Source organism: Macaca thibetana, chromosome 7 (genome assembly GCF_024542745.1).
Source record: "Macaca thibetana thibetana isolate TM-01 chromosome 7, ASM2454274v1, whole genome shotgun sequence".
NCBI lineage: Eukaryota > Metazoa > Chordata > Mammalia > Primates > Cercopithecidae > Macaca > Macaca thibetana.
The window spans coordinates 52,175,165-52,195,629 of record NC_065584.1 but is presented as its reverse complement, the minus strand read 5'-3'; the positions used below and the strand labels follow the sequence as shown (position 1 = coordinate 52,195,629).

Genomic DNA, 20,465 nt, shown 5'->3' with positions numbered 1-20,465 from the left:
AACTGGGACCACAGTCTTACATTATCATGGAGCTGAATTTGCCAACAACCGGAACGGGCTTGGAAGCAGATTTATACCTAGAGCCTTCAGAAAGGAATGCAGCCCTGCCAACATCTTGATTTTGACCTTGTGAGACTCTAAATAGGGGACCCAGGTAAACCACACTGTACTGGGACTTCTGCTGTACATTTGTGACCCCCTGGGGTTGTGGTAATACTGGTTTTTCCTGTTGTCCCTCCAACCCAAGGGTCCTAAGAGCTTCTTGCTGTTGTTCTGCCCATCTGGGGTACCATCCATTCTCAGGTAGTCTTCTCAGGTAGTCTCAGATGCTGAGATCCAGTCTCAGCATGTTTTATCTCCTGTGTTATCAATTCAGTGAGGTAAATTCCCTCTGCTTTAACTATTCTGAGTAGTTTTGATGTCCTAATTTGACCCTGTGTGGCAATTATAGGATAATAGATATCTTGAAGTTTTTGGTGGTGTTGGAAGGGGGATGCAATCATTCATTCATTCAATAAACATTTATTGACAGTCTATACTACATATCAGCAGTGAACAGGGAAGATGATCCTTGACGTCAATGAACTTTAGTTTTTAGTCAGGTAGGCAGAACTCTAATCAGGAATTGAAATAAAGCATTAGTATTGTGGTAAGGGAAGAACAGAGGCCTATGAGAACATAAAGCAGGGAGTTCTTAAACTGATTTATGGTCTAGGGAAGGACTCAATAAAGAGGAAATATTTAATGAGACTTGAAGATTGAGTAGGCTTATCCAGATCTTCCAAAAGTATAATTAATAAGGTGGGAAAGTGGGGTTGATAGAGATTAAAACAATCGTGTTTTCTCCTGCTAGAACTTTAAATTGTTTTATTAAAAATAGTTTTGCTTAGTCCTGACTCAGTTGATAATATCAAGGTATTGGTTTTGAATAAACACTATGAGTCAGCAGGGTTACATTAAACTCACAAGCTTAGTGAATGTCTGATTCTTGTCTGTGCAGAAGGAATGATCAATAATGCGAAGGAAAGGTTAATACCATTTTCAAATATTCTAAAGTTACGTTGGATTGTCTAACCCAGCAGTCATTCTCAATACCTTTCTTGCCTGCCCACCACATTTCCATTCAGAGCCTTCTTTCCCTAGCCTCTTGTAGCTAGGAGCATCCCTGAAACATAGGTCTGGTCAACCAGACTGAAGCAAGATTTGTTAAGGATTTTCTGTCTTCCTAGTGAAAAGGACAGACAGGGCTTATGCTGCTTTTCCTCTCTTCTTACCTTGAATTGAGATATAATATCTGAAATCACAACAGCCATTTTGTGGTCATGAGGCAACAAATGCAAATTTAAAAGCCATTATGATAAAGCATGGTCTATAGTAGAATAGTATTTCCCAAATCCTGTTTGCTCCTTATATGGAATCTAGCCTCAGAAGCCTTAGACTTGAGCTTTACTGAAGAAGAAACTGCATATGTTAAGCAGGAAAAACAAAAGCAAAAACGAACCTTTTTCTTTACTATATAAGTAATACATGTCAATTTTAGATAATTACATACAATGCGTGAATTTTTAAAAAACCTAGATAGGACTTCTGGTTTCCCACCTGGCATGTAAGAAGCTCAGAAGTTACCACTCTGGCCTTACAATAAGTAAAAAGCTGAACAAACTGAAAAATCGAGCGCTCTTCTTAGATCTGTCAGAGACTGAGATCACAGGGCAAACTGCTGCCTCAAAGACTGGAGAGACAGACAGGCAAGAGCAGAATCACAACTTACTGGAGCAGAAACCTCTGCGGAACCAGCGGCAGGATAACTGAACTGTAATTGATGAATTAATAGAGGCTCAGTGTGGGCAGCTCTGAGAGTTAAAAATTCCAGGGAGACCCAGTCGAGTTGGGGCACATTTTTGTGAGTTTTATTTCTGGGAAGTCTACCAGGTCCTCACAATAAATATTGGATAATATTATGGGATAATAAAGAAACAGAAACAATATTTGAAGCAATAATGACTGAGAATTTCCCCCAAATTAATACCAAACCACAGATCCAGGAAGCTCAAAATCAAGCAAGATGAATGCCAAAAACATTGCAACTAGACATATCATATTAGATCATAAATATTGTGCTTCTGGCAGCGGGAGGGGAAAAAGGAACCATTTTGAAACACACCAGAGCGTTTGCTTCTTCCTAACAAGGCCTTCCTCAGGAGAAACTATTTTACCAGAGCCCTACTTGCCGGTGCTTTATCATGCCCTCACCTACCTGGGGGAAGTGAAAGACCCAACTCCAGCCTCCTCTATCCTGGCTCACCTAAGAGGAAAAACACCTGAAAAGCACGCGTGAAGTTCACAGTGCAGAGGCACTGGTTCAACAAAAGACTGAGACTAGGCTGGGTGCAGTGGCTCACACTGTAATCCTAGCACTTTGGGAGGCTCAGCGGGCAGATCATCAGAGGTCAGGAGTTTGAGACTAGCCTGGCCGACATGGTGAAACCCTGTCTCTACTAAAAATACAAAAATTAGCCAGGCATGGTGGTGCATGCCTACAATCCCAGCCACTCGGGAAGTTGAGGCAGGAGAATTGCTTGAACCAGGGAGGCAGAGGTTGCAGTGAGCTGAGATTGTGCCACTGTACTCCAGTCTGGGCGACAGAGCAAGACTCTGTCTCAAAAAAAAGAGAAAGAAAGAAAGAAAGAAAGAAAGAAAGAAAGAAAGAAAGAAAGAAAGAAAGAAAGAAAGAAAGAAAGAAAGAGAGAGAAAGAAAACAATAAAAACTGAGACCTAACTGCAGGGCTATAGAACACTTCCTCTCCCCTGACACCTTACCACTGCATTACTAAAATGCTATTTATTTTACTTTTTTTTTTTTTGACCCAGTACACCATGTTCACCTTTAACAAAAGCTTAAAAGGCAAAAAACGCTGTTTGAAGAGACTGGATGAGCATCAGAACCAGACTCAGATATGGCAGGAATGTTGGAATTATCTGATTTGGAATTTAAAAAACTGTAATTGCTCTCTCCTCCTGCCACCCAAGATGCTGAAAAGAAGGCCAAGGGCAAAAAGGTGGCTCTGGCCCCCTCTGTCATAAAGAAGCAGGAGGCCAAGAAAGTGGTGAATCCCCTGTTTGAGAAAAAGCCTAAGAATTTTGGCATTGGTCAGGACATCCAGCCTGAAAGGGACCTCACCCGTTTTGTGAAATGGCCCCGCTATATGAGGGCAGAGAGCCATTCCCTATAAGTGGCTGAAAGTGCCTCTTGCGATTAACCAGTTCATCCAGGCCCTGGAACGCCAAACAGCTACTCAGCTGTTTAAGTTGGCCCAGAGACAAAGCAACAGAAGCAGCAGAGGCTGTTGGCCCTGGCTGAGAAGAAAGCTCCGGGCAAACTGGGCATCCTCACTAAGAGACCACCTGTCCTTTGAGCAGGAATTAACATCGTCACCACCTTGGTGGAGAACAAGAAGGCTCAGCCCATGGTGATTGCACGGGATGTGGAGCCCATCAAGCTGCTTGTCTTCCTGCCTGCCCTGTGTCATAAAATGGAGGCCCCTTACTGCATTATCCAAAGGAAGGCAAGGCTGGGATGTCTAGTCCACAGGAAGACCTACACCAATGTTGCTTTCACACAGGTTAACTCGGAAAACAAAGGGGCTTTGGCTAAGCTGGTGGAAGCTATCAGGACCAATTACAATGACAGATCTGGTGAGATCCACCATCAATGGGGAGGCAAGGCCCTGGGTCCCAAGTCTGTGGCTCACATTGCCCATATGGAAAAGGCAAAGGCTAAAGAACTTGCCACCAAAGTGAGTTAAATGTACACTGTTGAGTTTTCTGTACATAAAAATAATTAAAATAATACAAATTCCCCCAAGAAAACCTATAATTGATAAGCTAAGGGTTTCAATGATAAAAGCAGACAACATGGAATAGACAACATAAACAGAGAGATGGATATTCTAAAAAAAGAATGCTAGAGATACGAAAAGACTGTCACAGAAATGAAGTATGCCTTTGATGGGCTCATTAGAGATTGGATATGACTAAGGAAAGAATCTCTGAGCTTGAGGATATTGCAATAGAAACTTGTAAAACTGAAAAGCAGAGAGAAAAAAGACTGAAAAATCAGAACACAATATTCAAAACCGTGGGACTACTACAAAAAGCAGAGCATATACATAATGGGAATATCAGAAGGATAAGAAAGGAACAGAAGCAATATTTGAAGCAATGAAGACTGAGAATTTCCCCAAATTAATGTCAGACACCAAAGCACAGATCCAGGAAGCTCAGAGAACATCAAGCAGGATAAATGCCAAAGAAAAAATTACAACTAGACATATTATATTCAAATTTCAGATGAAGACAAAGAAAAATTTGAAAAGAGCTGGAGAAACAATAATCTGCCTTTCGAGGAACAATGATAAGGATTACATATGACCTCTCCACAGTAACCATGCAAACTAAAAGAGAATGGAGTGAAATATTTAAAAGTACTAAGAGGAAAAAAAAAATTCACCAACCGGCTGGGCGTGGTGGCTCATGCCTATAATCCCAGTACTTTGGGAGGCTGAGGCTGGTGGATAACCTGAGGTCAGGAGTGCGAGACCAGCCTGGCCAACATGGTGAAACCCTGTCTCTACTAAAAATTAAAAAATTAGCTGGGCATGGTGGTGCATGCCTGTAATCCCAGCTACTCGGGAGGCTGAGGCAGGAGAATCGCTTGAACCTGGGAGGCAGAGGTTGCAGTGAGAGATCATGCCACTGCACTCCAGCCTGGCCCACAGAGCAAGACTTTGTCTCAAAGAAAAGAAAAGAACCAACTTACGTAATGATAAAAGGGTCAGTATTCCAAGAAGACATAATAATCCTTAATATGTATGCACCTAACAATAGGACATCAAAATACATAAAGTGAAAACTGATAGAATTGCAAGGAGAAATAGATGAACCCACCATTATAGTTGGAGATTTTAACACCCCTGTATCAGAAATGGACAAATACAGCAGACAGAAAATCAGTAAGTACATAGTTGAACTCAACAGCACCATTCATCAACTGGATATAGTTGGTATCTGTAGATTACTTCATCCAATAACAGGAGATTATAGATTCTTCTCAAGCTTCCATGGAACATTCACCAAGACAGACCCATTTAATTTTTAACAAACTAAAAACAATAAAAATCATACAATATCTCCTCTCAGACCACAAGGAAATTAAACTTAGAAATCAATAACAGAAAGATAGCTGGAAAAATCCCCAAATACTTGGAGATTTAACAATTCTAAATAACACACAAGTCAAAAAAGGAATCTCAGGAAAAATTAAAAAATCTTTTGAACTAAATAAAAGGAAAATACAACTTATCAAAATTTGTGGGATGCAGTGAAAGTAGTGCTTAGAAGGAAACTTATAGCATTAAATAAATACATTAGAAAAGAAGAAAAATCTACAGTCAATCATCTAAACTTCCACCTAAAGAAACTAGAAAAAGAAGAACAAATTAAATTCAAAGTAAACAGAAGAAAAGAAATAATAAACATTTGAGCAGTCATCAATGAAATTGAAAACAGGAAGTCAAGAGAGAAAGTCAATAAAATCAAAAGCTAGTTTTTTGTAAAGGTCAACAAAAGTAATAAGCCTCTAGCCAGGCTAAGAAAAATAGAGAGAGAACACAAATGACTAATATCAGAAATGAAAGAGTACATGACTGAAAGTCCCATATATACTATTAATACATGGATGATAAAGGAATATTATGAACAGTTCTAAATCCAGAAATTTGATAACCTAGATAAAAAGGGACCAATTTCTTGAAAGACACTATCTGCCAAAACTCACGCAAGAAGAAATAGATGATCTGAATAGGCTTGTGTCTTCTATATAAATTGAATCAATAATTAATAACCTTCCAAAACAGAGAGCCCAGATGGGTTCACTGGTAACTTTACCAAACATTTAAGGAAGAAATTACATTAATTATTTACAATCTCTTCTAGAAATAGAAGCAGAAGTAGTACTTCTTTACTCGTTCTGTGAGGCCATACTTATCTTACTACCAAAATCAGACAAAGGCATTACAAGAAAACTACAGATATATCTCTCATGAACATAGATACGAAAATCCTCAACAAAATATTAACAAATTGACAACACCAGGTGGCAAGGTGGTTTGGATCCAGGCTATGAGGTGCTGGGAGCCTCAGTAGAACTTGCTGCCTCTGTTTCTTTAGTGAAAGAGGAACCAATACAGAAGGGTGGAAAATGGCAGAGCTGCAGATGTCACTAGAGGAGGAGATCCTGTCTCACAAGAGGGCACTGATAGAGTTACCAGAACCTGACCCAGGTGGCAAACTACTATGAAGACAAGAGAAAAGCTTTAGAAGAGACCAAAGCCTACATAACAAGATCTCTAGTTAGTGTCACTTATCAAAAAACTGCAGTGTCTAACAATGTACTCCAGTTGCTGAACATCCAAGCCTTTCAACTTTGAAGAATGGAGTCTTTCATCAATCATATCTCACAGACTGTGGATATTAATAAAGAGAAAGTGGCTCAAAGAGAGATTGGTATTGGGACAACACATAAAATTACATCAAGAATTCACAAAGTAATAGCGCCTGCAAATATGGAGCGTCTTATAAGGTATGTTCGGATACACATTGCCTACGCAGTTCTGAATGATGTGAGCCATGGTGTCAAGCATGTCAATAACCAGCCTGCAAGAATTGGCACACTGCTGGCCAGGCACGGTGGCTCACGCCTGTAATCCCAGCACTTTAGGAGGCCGAGGCGGGTGGATCACCTGAGGTCAGGAGTTTGCGACCAGCCTAGCCAACATGGTGAAACCCTGTCTCTACTAAAAATACAAAAAATTAGCTGGGTGTGGTGGCGGGTGCCTATAATACCAGCTACACAGGGGGCTGAGGCAGGAGAACTGCTTGAACCCGTGAGGTGAAGGTTATAGTGAACTGAGATCGTGCCACTGCACTCCAGCCTGGGTGACAGAGCAAGACTCTGTCAAAAAAAAAAAAAAAAAAAAAAAAAAGAATTGGCACACTGCCAAGAACAAATCCTTCTATCCAAAACCACCAAGTCTTCCCATATGAGGCCAGGAATTACTGGGACAGAATACTGCTTATAAAACCCTGGAACCCATTAAACCCCCAACTGTTTCTAATGACTATATATATGATGCATCCTGCTAGGTTTGGAAGTCATCATAATCCAGGCAGGTCAGCTTCATTAAATCAGAAATCAAGGCACACAATGGAAGTAGTGGAGGAAGGCAAGTCAAGAAAACAGAGGAAGCAGTAGTGTTAGTATTCACATTGCTATACCTACACCTTCACTCCCTATTATTGGATAGTTCAACTCCTCCACCACCGACACCACCAGATAATGTTCTCATGTTTGATGACTTTCCACCTCCACCACCACCCACTCCAGTGGATTATGAAGATGAGGAGGCTGCAGTAGTTCAGTATAATGTTTCATATGCAGATAAGGATATTGCTTGGTCCTCCAATAATTATATTGAGAACATCATTGCAGTGTATGATTATACAAAAGACAAGGGTGATAGCTGTCATTTATGGAGGGTGCAGTCATTTATGTTATAAAGAATGGTGATGGCTTATATGAAGGAGTCTTCAATCAGGTGACTGGTCTGTTCCCTAGGAGCTATGTTGAATCAATCATTCACTATGCTGATTAATTTTTTTTTTTTTTTTTCTTTTAAAGTAGATTCTTATTATTACTCAGTCATGTTGTGGGACGGTTGTGGTTAACAGAATCATCTTAGTAGGTTTTAAAATGTGCCCATATTTTCAGGACGTGCTGTTTTATTGATATAATTGAATGTCTACCCATAAGCATAAATCTTTGAAGCAGTTTGTGTATTGCTAAACAGCAATTTATACAAGAGGCTGTCCATAACTCATGATGCTTATGTACTTACTTACACATTTTTAACTTTATGACCAGCCTAAATGTTCTGGGGAAGTAGGGTGTAATGTTTAACAAATCATGATTTGGATTGTACATGTTTAGGGCAGCTTGGTTACTAATGAATGCTATGTCAGACTACTTAAATGCTAAAGTCGGAAAACTTAGATGCTAGTGCTCATCATTCTTTTTGTTTAGATTCTCTGATTTTAAAAAATACTGTTTGTTTAAAGCATGCATAAAAATATATATTTTGGAATATACTTAAAAGTTCCAAGATGCTTCCAGTTTGTGTAATATTTCCCTGGAGAACTCATACTTAGGTCTCTTAAAATGAATTGAATCACCAAGGTCTCCATGTGAAACAAAAGAAGTAAATGGAGGGTTATCTGTAGTGCTGTAATTTGTACCTAAGTTTTTTAAGGAGTGGGATTTACATTATAATTTTTTTTCCACTCATGAGTACATAAGTGAACCAAAGGTTTTTGTTTTTCTTTCACTGATTTTCTTTAAAAAAATAAAAGATAGTGACTTATTGTAGAAATACAGTTCTGTTTTCTCAATATATTGACTTGGAAAAAATTGTAGCCTTATCTCAATTTGTCCCAACAACAATGTGATGAATTTTTATAGATTCAAAATCTGAGATGACTATTTACAAGTTCATCCACTGAATTCCTTTTCTAAACAAATTTTTTTTTTTTTTTTTTTTTTTGAGGTGGAGTCTCACTCTGTCACCAGGCTGGAGTGCAGTGGCAAGATCTCAGCTCACTGCAACCTCTGCCTCCTGGGTTCAAGTGTTTCTCCTGCTCCAGCCTCCTGAGTAGCTGGGACTACAGGCGTGCGCCACCACGCCCAGCTAATTTTTGTATTTTTAGTAGAGACAGGGTTTCACCATGTTGGCCAGGAGGGTCTTGATCTCCTGACCTCGTGAGCTGCCCACCTCAGCCTCCCAAAGTGCTGGGATTACAGGTGCAAGCCACCACACTTGGCCTTAAATAAACTTTTAGGGCTTAGAAAATGTGCCACAGTGTGCACATTCACTTTGTAGGTAAAATTCTTGAAGATTGCCGTATCATTCCTTCAGTTTTACGGTGGACTATGGTATACCAATTCAACGAAAGGCAATTATAAGGATCTTTTACATATTGTAAAACTGGATGCAAATGATTTGTGAATAGGCACTATTTATTCCATTTCCTGATGCTAACAACGTTAAGGTTTTAAAATAAAATAATTGGGAAAGAAGGTGGATCAGGTATTATTCAGTGAACAGAGATATACCTAACCAACAGATTTGTATTGTCTTTTGACATAATTGAAAGGTAACACAGGTATTTGTGTGTCTCCTCTTAATTTAAGGCAGGGCTAAAGAAGTGTTTTCTCTTGTTATCGTGTATGTAATTCTATATTGCTTAGGATATTAAAGGAGAACATTCAAGTGTGAGTTTCCATGTATTGAGGATTTGTTTGGATTTCAAATTACGGTTGGATACTGGATGTTACAGACTTATAACAGCGTAATGAATGGTAAGACTAGTAAAAAACATTTATTTTTGAAAATTAAAGCCCATTATTGCTACCAAATCAATATGATTATTTTATTGGCGTTTTGCCTTTTCACTTTTAAACAAAGTATCATTAGTGATCAGCTAGCTATCTTCTGCTTTTCATTTTTCAAGTGGATTGCATAGCACTTCACTTGGCGTATATACCTTAAATTGTTTATATTTCCTTCCAGTTTGGGAGACTTAGATTATTTCCAATGTTATGTTATTTTAAACAGTGCCTCAATGAACATCTTTATGCCAGATCTCTCTTGTTCATTCCTCCATATCCACTTTCTACCCTTTTCCATTTTTCTCTCGGCTCTACTCTTCTTCAGGGCTTACATTAACTAGTTCCTTTGCCCTCTGGCTTCCAGTCAGCTTCAGACAACATCTCTCCCCAGCAGGAGATTGGAGGGACGAGGGTGAGATCAGAGTGTCAGTCCCCTGGTTCCTTTGTTGTGAGGGCTCCTAGAACTGGCTGTACTTCTCGACCGAAGAGCGCTCTTCTCAAGGTGGCTAACTCTATACAACACTCCTTCCCAGTTCTCAGAACCCGTCCCTTTCTTTTGGGCCTAAGGGTGGTGATAGCTTTGCTGCTGCTGCTAGTCCTGGGCACCTGCACCATACCTTGCAGTTTTTCTACAACTCCTCCACATCTTTATGAATTAACACCACTCTAATTATCTTGGTTTGAATGTGCCAGTTATTTTCTGACTGATACAACCATTGCAACTAAATGTTTATGTATGTCTTTAATTATCTTCTTCAAGTAAATTTCTAGGTGGAGAATTTGCTTGGACATTGGGTACACTTGTTTTTAAGATGTGTAACACATGCATTGGCATTCATTTTAGATGAACTGTCTACAATCCTGGTGATACAGAGAGTCATCCTTAAAAAATGTGCCTGGACCGGGCACGGTAGCTCATGCCTGTAATCCCAGGACTTTGGGAGGCTGAAGCGGAGGGATCACGAGGTCAGGATATCGAGACCATCCTGGCTAACACGGTGAAACCCTCTCTACTAAAAATACAAAAACAAAATTAGCTGGGCGTGGTGGTGGGCACCTGTAGTCCCAGCTACTCGGGAGGCTGAGGCAAGAGAATGGTGTGAACCCAGGAGGGGGAGCTTGCAGTGAGCCGAGATAGCGCCACTGCACTCCAGCCTGGGTGACAGATCGAGACTCTGTTTCAAAAAAAAAAAAAGTGCCTGTTCTCTGTAGCCAACCAGATGAGAATATACCTAAACATTTAGTGAGTATGAAGAAATTGGCAGGAATACAGCCTACCATTTACTTTGATCTTGAAAATTTCTGGAGATCTCTAATATTGCTGAGCTTTTTAACAAACCTATTTTGTGAAGGGGTATTACTAGGATTCAGTTAGAAAATGGACTAAAGAAAGGAAATCCAATCAGTTGATGTTGGTTTATAGAGTGAATAAATAAGACTTCCACATATCAGTTGTTATCTAGGCTTCTGAGCTATCATTCATCAAATTTCTAACACAGGTAACCATGTTCCCAAATTTGTCTTTACTTTTCAATTTAAGGAGAGAAAGTCCTGATGAAGATTTCTTATATCTGAGCTTTTCTAAGACAGTGAAAAATCTAAAGCAGGTGTGGCAACTATGAATGTTTTCTATGAACTCAGGAGGTACATGAAATATTGCACCTTTTATAGGCTGAACAACATCAATTTGATGTTTTTGCATGTCAAAAATTGTCAGATATCAGCAATTTTACATGCTTTACCCTAGTGATTTTCTCTAAATCAATTTAATTCCATTTTCAACTTTTATCTTTCCATATTGGCATAAAGTTAAGCTTAGTCATTTGCAAGATTTCTTCATACCTCTACCTTCATCTATCCCTATTCTCCCTCCAACCTCCCCCTTGCCTGGAAATACCTCAAAGTTCTAGAGAGAAGAGGATGAGGGGAAGGGGCGAACATCTGCTTGAATTGACACTGTGTCTTTCACTGACCGCTGTCTGCCTCTGTTCTTTCTGTGCTGTTCTGGGAGCATGGCAGCCTCAAGAGAGGCTGCCTAAGGATCTGCATGCCTAGGTGCACTGGTCAGCGGTTTCTTCTCTGGGGTCTTACTGCCTCCATAATAAGTACAACCAAGAGTGCAAAAGGATTTCCAGATGACCATACCAAGGCTTACCGTACAGCAAAAGAATCACTGTACATAATGCCCAGAATATCATAGGCACTCAGTAAATATTGATGAAAGGAATAAATAAATGATCTGAAGTGGTCAATCTAAGCACAATAAGCACAGTGAGTTAAAAAAATAGCAATAGCAAACACTCCTAGGGCTTTTAATGTGACAGGCATTGTTCTACATGCTTTACATACATTAACTCATGCAGTCCTCAAAACGGCCCTTGGAGGTATGAAATGGAGCAGAGCTAAAGTAACTTCTCAGATTGCTGGAAGGCCCCTGTAAGTCTGACTCAAGAGCCTGTATTATATTTAAGCACTAGTTCATATGGCAGCCCAGACATAGACTCAAGGATGATTTCTAACTTCGTAGACAAAAAGCTGGGCCTTAGATGTCCTTAGATATTGCAGTTGGCTTCACACAGGTTTCACCAGTGGCATTTATCCATGGTGCTTAAGAGCACTAACAAATTCCAGGCAACATCCTGGCATGTAGCCAGCCCACTGGCATTCCTGTCTGGCACACTTTGCAGGACTGGTCATGTGAGAAAGACAGCTAACAGCAACAATCACTGGGTGATGAATAGCCAGAAGGAGGGCAGCTCGAAGCATGACGGGGACAAGGAATGCAATCAGGAAAGGCTGACCTGGAACTTGGAGCAGGGTAAGTTAGGCTGTGATGGATGGAAGGCAGCAGCTGCACGTACAACATGCTGGCAGGCACAGTCTGAGAAACACTGCTTAATTTGAATCGAATGGGCAGCTTGAGAGGCAGGGAGGCAAGCAGTGACCAAAGCCACAAACCGAAACACAAACCTTTCATTAATCTTTCCAACCACACTCACACTCTTGGCAACACAACTTCTCAATGAGTTGAACATAACTCATTGTTGTTCAGCATCATTTTTAATTAATTAATTAATTTTATTTATTTATTTTTGAGGCAGAGTCTTGCTTTGTCACCCAGGCTAGAGTGTAGTGGCATGATCTTGGCTCACTGCAATCTCTGCCTCCAGGTTCAAGCAATCCTTCTGCCTCAGCCTTCTGAGTAGCTGGGACTATAGGCATTCGCCACCATGCCTGGCTAATTTTTGTATTTTTTTTAGTAGAGATGGTGTTTCACCATGTTGGCCAGGCTGGTCTCAAACTCCTGACCTCAAATGATCCACCCGCCTCAGGGCTGTGGGTCCAGGACCATGCATTATGAGACTTACTATAAAAACAGGGAAGAACTGCCAGAAGAGGCTTCAAGCTAAGATCTAATGAGAACATCTGAGCCAGTCTCTGGACAAAGGTTCCTGTATAGCTTTCTGAAATGAAAGTTCTGGAGTATACTGAGGCGCTCATGAGTAGGCACAGAGTATTGTTGCTTCTCCTTTATTTCACTTCTCGAAGTCATGGGATCCTTCTCTTATTTTTCTCTCTCCCCATTGTGCTTGTGGCTTCTGCATCTCAGCCTGGGTGAGAGCTCTGGGATTCTGGTGGCCAGGAGACTCAACCCAGCAGAAACAGATCCTGAACAGTCAGTGTGATGCTGGGTTTTATTTTGTTGTGAATCCATTTGCCCAACTTGCAAGAGGAAGACACTTCATGGGTCAGTGACTTTTGATTCCAGGCCTCAAAGGAGATGTAAAAGTAATGATTAAAGGTAAGAAGAAGAATCTTATTTAACTTTAAAACTTCTTAAGGATCTTCATAAAGTCAGCCTCTGAAACAGAAGTATAATTCAAGTCATAGTAGCTTCACATTTACAAAAGCAATTCCAGATTCAAGTGTAAAAGATTTGTAATTTCCTTTCTAAATAAGGTCATATGAGCTCTTAGATGGTTTACTATGTGCTTAGTAATTTATATAATCATACCACTGTAGACCTGGAAGAAATCTCAGAGATGATCTAGTAAAATCCTTTGGTTTAGAAAAGATGGTAATGGATAGAGGGATTACTGGACTCATCCAATGTCATGCATCTGAGGAGTGGAAAAAATCAGTGACGCGGGAACATCTTTTCCCAATTCCTAGTTGCAGCTGACCATACTCCTGGACCCTTTCTGTCCCTGGGGTGTCAAAGTGACCCCCTGGCTGGCTTACTTCAGCTTTATCTCCTTCCTCTTCCCCTTCAGGGACTCTGCCTCTAAGGATGACGTCTGCCTTGGCCTGCCATGCATGGAATTCCAATTCATCTTTACTGGTTCTAAAGGTGATACATTGACCTCCGTGTGCTTCACATTTGCTTTTTATTTCTCAAATTGTTCAGAATCCAGGCTGGGAAGAGGAATGCTATAATGAGGTTTCCTTAGAGACTTCAATACCTCGTGGAGTCTTTACTTCCAAACATCCTTTCATTACAATTCGCTGCTCTCTGCAAAACTTCAGAAGGAAAATAGCAGAGGTCGTCCTATCAGAGTATAAGCAGAATTTGTCTTCTTTCTTCTTCATATTCCCTTCAGCATCACATGAAGCTAAGTGCATAGTTGTAACTCAATCTACTTATTGAATGGAACAAGCCCAGTTCTGGAAAATTTCCTTTAAAAGCAAGTTTTTTGGCTAAGTGCAGTGGCTCACACCTTGGGAGTGATCCCAGCACTTTGGGAGGCTGAGGCTGGCGGATTACTTGAGGTCAGGAGTTTAAGACCAGCCTGGCCAACATGGTGAAACTCCGTCTCTACTAAAATTACAAAAATTAGCTGGGTGTGGTGGCACGCACCTGTAATCCCAGCTACTCGGGAGGCTGAGGCACGATAATTGCTTGAACCCAGAAGGCGGAGGTTGCGGTGAGCTGAGATCACACCACAGCACTCCAACCTGGCGACAGAGTGAGACTCTTTCTAAAAAAAAAAAAAAAAAAGCAAGTTTTAAAGGTAAAGAACAATGAAGAGAAGATGTTTTGTGAGCATTAACCACAAGATTATCCTAGATGCATTCTCTCAGAAATCTATTTCACTTACTCTTCACAATAGCCCTGAGTGGTAACTTTCATTGCCCGCCTTTTTACATATGAGGAACTTGAATTCCAGAAATGTCAGGAAAGTGACCCAAGGCTGTACAACAATTGGGCTCGGAGCTTGGTTTTGAGCCCTGGTAGGTCAGATTCCTGTGCATTTATACAGCACCAGGCTGATTCCAATAAAGGAGGATCCAGCCTCTGTTATGAAGGTGAGATGCATTTCACTCAGCTGCTTGCTACAGTGCTCGTCTATAGTTCATGGTGGCCTGGTGTCTGTTACCTCTTTCTTTGGTAACATTACTCCAGTTTTCCTTTGGAAAATCACCTCTTTCCCACTTTTACTCCATATGACATGGAAGGGAGCTGGCTTCAGGAGTAGGTATGTAATTGGAGCCTCAAAAACGGACGTAGTCCTTCCTCCTAAAACCACAGTGGTTTTTCAGAGGTCAGCATGTGACCATATTCAAATCAAACCCAGACTTTTGCTAGAACTATTGGGAAAGAGATCTCCTCCTTTCCCTAGGGTTACGAATCTCATAGGGTGAAAGCCTAAATCTATTGGTGGAAACTCCCAAAGAGAGCCTTCCAGAGAATGATGCTGACAGAGGAAAGCAGAGCCATGGGTGGGAGCAAGAGTGAGGGATTCCTGAGTCTTTGGATCTTGCTATACCTGAAGCCAAACTCTCCTTGGACTTTTCTGTGACATCAAGCAATAAATTAGTCCCTTCTGTGTTCAAGGAATTTGAGCTTGGTTTCTGTCATCACTGAGACAATTCTTCCTTGGTTCTACTGTAAGTAGACATTTGACTAATATTAAGTGGCCATAGTTATTCACTCTAAGCTTTACTTTTGTTTATTCTATTAGTCAAGAGTACACTACCTAAGGTCTCCTTTTTAATTACACAATATGGGTTGAGAATTTGTTTGGTCTGGGGGAGTAAATTCTAGTCAATTAAACTATTTACAGAACACTCACTGTGCTCAAGAAACTACTAAGTCATGGAGAGAATAAAAGATGAACATGACTATTTTAGAGCACAGGTAGGTCATTGAGCCCAATCGGATAAGCATGATTTAATACTGCAGCACCTGGTTCCAATTAAGCAGGAAACCCCCCCACCCCCACTCCCCAAGCTCTGTTCTGAAGGTGAGATGCAGTTTATTTAGTTGCATGCTGTGGTACTCATCTGTTGTTTTGGGAAGGCTTGCAGCCATTTCCTCTTCTTTTGGTGATGGTGCCCCAGGCATAAATCGATTTGTCTCTATAGGCAAATCAATAGAGACAGAAAGTAGATTAGTCATTTCCAAGTAAGGAGACTGGGGTAAAATGGAGATTGACTGCTAATCGGTATGGGATTTCTTTTTGGGATGATAAAAATATTTATATAATTGTGGTGATGGTTGCACAACTCTTAATATACTAAAATCATTGGATTGTACACTTTAAAGGGGTGAATTGTATGGTTTATAAATTATATCTGAAATAAGCCCACATGTATGTAGTAGTATCTCATTGTCTGTGGAAAATACAGTTCAAGACTCCCAGTGGACACCTGAAACTACAAATAGTATTAAACCCTATATATACAGTTGACCCTTCAACCATGTGAAGGGGAGGGGTGCCCATCCACCTGCACAGTCAAAAATCCACATATGGTCGGCATGGTGGCTCACGCCTGTAATCCTAGCACTTTGGGAGGCCAAGGCAGGTGGATCACCTGACGTCAGGAATTCGAGACCAGCCTGACCAACAAGATGAAACCCCATTTCTACTAAAAATACAAAAATTAGCTGGGCGTGGTGGTGGGTGCCTACTGTAATCCTAGCTACTTGGGAGGCTGAGGCAGGAGAATCGCTTGAACCTAGGAGGCAGAGGTTGTAGTGAGCCGAGATCACACCACTGCACTCCAGCCTGGGTGACAGAGTGAGACTCCGTCTCAAAAAAAAAAAAAAAAAAAATATATATATATATATATATATACACACACACACATATATATATAAAAAACTTTCGACTCCTCTAAAATTTAACTTAACGATAACATGAACTGTTGATTAACATGTATTTTTTAGGTTATATATATATTATATACTGTATTCTTAGTAAGTTAGAGAAAAAAATGTTATTAAGAAAATCACAAAAACTGGAAAATATATTTACTATTCATTAAGCGGAAATGGATCATAATAGAAGTCTTCACCCTCACCTTCTTCATGTTGAATAGGCTAAGGAGGAAGGGGAGGAGGATGAGAAGGGGTTGATCTTGCTGTCTGAGGGGTGTCAGAGGCAGAAGAAAATCCATGTATAAGTGGACCCATACATTTCAAACCCATGTTGTTCAAGGGTCAACTAACTATGTTTTTTCAATCCATTAACCACGATAGCTACTAAGTGACTAATAGGTGCAGAGTGTATGTGGTGTGAATATGCTGGACAAAGAGATGATTCACATCTTGGGTGAGATGAAGCTGGATGGCTTGAGAATGGCATGCAATTTAAAACTTATGAATTGTTCATTTCTGGAATTTTCCATTAATATTTCCCAACTGCACATAACTGAAAATGTGGAAAGTGAAACCATGGATAAGGAGGAACTACTGTATATGGAATTATCAGTAGAGGAATAATAATAATATGTTAATCTTTAAAAACTTTGTTTTATCCTAAAACATACCAATGTGATTTATTCTCCAAAGGTATGATGTAGGGCCAAGATTTCTTTGGGCATAGGTTTGCTGATTGCAGTTCTACATTTGTCTTTCTGGCATAAACCACGCTCATAAAGCATTATCTATGACTTTCTTTATATTTTCTTTTTTGCTTCCCATACCCCACAGACCCAATGTTATTCCTTACATTCTCCTAAGAGAGGAACGAGAAATTAAAGATATTTGCAAAGTCATTGCAAAGGTCTTCTGGATTTTTTGAAAGTTTTTGCAATCTTTTGTAGTTATCTCACCCACAACTAATTTTTTATAACAGCTTTATTAAGATAAAATTCACATACCATAAAATCTACTCCTTTAAACTATACAATTGAGTGATTTTCATATACTCAGAGTTATATACACACCTAATTTGACATTAAAGTTTCTAGCTATTTGCTTTTACCAACTCTTTCCAAAGCAATTCACATAGTTTTAACAAACAGTTCTTTTTTTTGTACTCAGTATTTGACTAAATTATGAAAATACAGTAACAGATATCTGACATGAACAGGTTTATGAGGAATACCACAGATCTTTGAGAAGCCCACCCAATTGTAGGCATAGAAGTGCCTGGGGGTACTAGGGTAGCCTATACTTAAAAGTGTTTTGTGTTCCATATACAAAGTCAGTATGGAGCAGAGAGGAGACAGCCATTTCATTTGGAGAATTAGTTAAATGGAGGCTGGTTAAGAGAGTTTCTCCTGATGAAGTAAAATGCTTTGCAAGTTCAAAAGAAGAAGAGAGAAAATCTTTTAGCTTTATTGAAAAAATGGCTTTGAAATGGGCCTATTAGAATGGATAAAAGGGTTTTAAAAAATGGAAATAATTTTTAAATGAGAAAATACAATGAACCTCCATATACCTGTCATTCAACTTCAACATTTATCAACACATGACCAACCTAGTTTCACTTATACCCTTATCTACTTTCCCCACTCTGCCCCTTGGAAAGATGGGTACAATTTTGTTTTTATTTATTACTTTATTTCCAAATTGAAGTATGACTTTGGTATAGCAAAGCACACAAACCTTAGCCATACAGCTCAATAAAGTTTTACATATGTATATTCCAGTATACAGTACCACCTAGATCAATATATGGAACATTCCCAGCTTATGAGAGGGCTCCTTCATGTCCCCTTCTAGTCAATGCTGCCCCACTTCCCTTTTTTTTTTTTTTTTTTTTTGAGACAGAGTCTCGCTGTGTCGCCCAGGCTGGAGTGCAGCGGCGCGATCTCCGCTCACTGCAAGCTCCGCCTCCCGGGTTAACGCCATTCTCCTGCCTCAGCCTCCCTAGAAGCTGGGACTACAGACGCCCGCCACCACGCCCGGCTAGTTTTTTTGTATTTTCAGTAGAGACGGGGTTTCACCGTGTTCGCCAGGATGGTCTCGATCTCCTGACCTTGTGATCCGCCCGCCTCAGCCTCCCAAAGTGCTGGGATTATAGGCGTGAGCCACCGTGCCCGGCCAATGCTGCCCCCACTTCTAAAGGTAACTACTATTCTGAACCTCTATCACCATCAATTAGTTTCATCTGTTCTTGAACTTCATATAAATGGAATGATACAGTATGTGTCCAACTTCTTTTGCTTAATCTCATGTCTATGAGATTCATCCATGCTGTTTCATGTAACAGTAGTTTGGTTTTTTTATTGCTGTACAGTATTTCATTATATGAATACAAAATATCATTTTTTCATCCATTTTACTGTTGATGAACATACAAGTTGCTTTTAGTTTTTTGCTATGAACCTTCTTGTACATGCCTTTTGGCATTTCTGCTGGGTGTAAATACTGAAGTAGAATTTCTGGTTCACAGAGTACATATGTATTAGCTTTAAGTTACTGCAGGTTTCCTCAATTGTTTTTTGTTTGTTTGTTTGTTTGTTTGTTTTTTGAGACGGAGTCTCGCTCTGTCGCCCAGGCTGGTGTGCAGTGGCACGATCTCGGCTCACTGCAACCTTCGCCTCCCAGCATCAAGCAATTCTCTGCCTCAGGCTCCTGAGTAGCTAGGGTTACAGGCACCCGCCACCATGCCTGGCTTATATTTGTAATTTTAGTAGAGACGGGGCGGTGGGGGGGGGCAGTTTCACCATCAGGCTGGTCTTGAATTCCTGACCTGCGGATCCACCCGCCTCAGTCTTCCAAAGTGTTGAGATTACAGGCGTTAGCCACTGCGCCCGGCCCCTCAATTGTTTATACCACTGTACACTCCTACCAGTAATGGAAGGCCGTTCTTTTAGTTGCTGTACATCCTTACCAACATTTAGTGTTGCCAGTCTTTTAGCCACTCTCATGGAGATAAAGTGGTAATCACTACTCTTTTTGTTTTTCATTTTTATTTATTTTAATCAGACACGTATTTATTATGTAAGTTCATGATGTCATGAGCAGAGACCTAATTTTTTAAAGTGAAAGTTTTTGAGGTGTGTGATGGTTAGTTTTATGTGTCAGCATGGCTTGGCTATAGTACTGTTATTTAATTAAATACTAACCTGGGTGTTGTGGAAGTATTTTGTAGACGTGGTTAACATTATCATTCAGCTGACTATAAGTAAAGGAGATTGCCCTTAACAATGTGAGTAAGCGTCATCCAGTCAGGTGAAAGGCCTTAGACCAAAACTGGTTTCTCAGAGAGGAGAAAATTCTGCCTCAAGGCTGTAGCATCAACTCCTGCCTGAGTTTCTAGTCTGCTTCTCTGCCCCACAAGTTTTGGACTTGCCAGCTCCCGCAACTGCATGAGAAACTTTCTTAAAATAAATATCATTTATATATGTATTTAAAAATATATTTCTATGTGCGAGATATATATATATGTATATAATTTTTTCTGGAAAATCCTAATACAAGGTATGCTTTATATACAGTAAAATTTATCTTTTTTTACAGCTTGATGAATTTTGACAAATATATACAATGTTATATATTATAATTATATATAAAATTATAATCACCACTAAATAAAAATATAGACCCTTTTTCTCATACTCTTTTGTAATCAATCCCCTCCCCCATCTTGAGCCCCTGGCAGCCATTGATCTGATTTCTATCCCTACAGTTTTGCCTTTTCCACAATGTCATATAAATGGAATCCTAAAGTATTTAGCCTTTTGTGTCTGGCTTCTTGTACTTAGCATACTGGTTTTTATTAAAAAC

At 40.0% G+C, this 20,465-nt stretch overlaps 1 protein-coding gene and 1 pseudogene across 1 annotated transcript in view; one reads left to right on the top strand and one right to left on the bottom strand.

Annotated features, from left to right (window-relative positions):
* ATG14 (autophagy related 14) overlaps positions 1 to 20,465 on the bottom strand; it is a 457,705-nt gene that overhangs the window by 171,244 nt on the left and 265,996 nt on the right. The window lies entirely within an intron of this gene.
* On the top strand, positions 6,245 to 7,712 carry LOC126959349 (abl interactor 1-like; annotated as a pseudogene).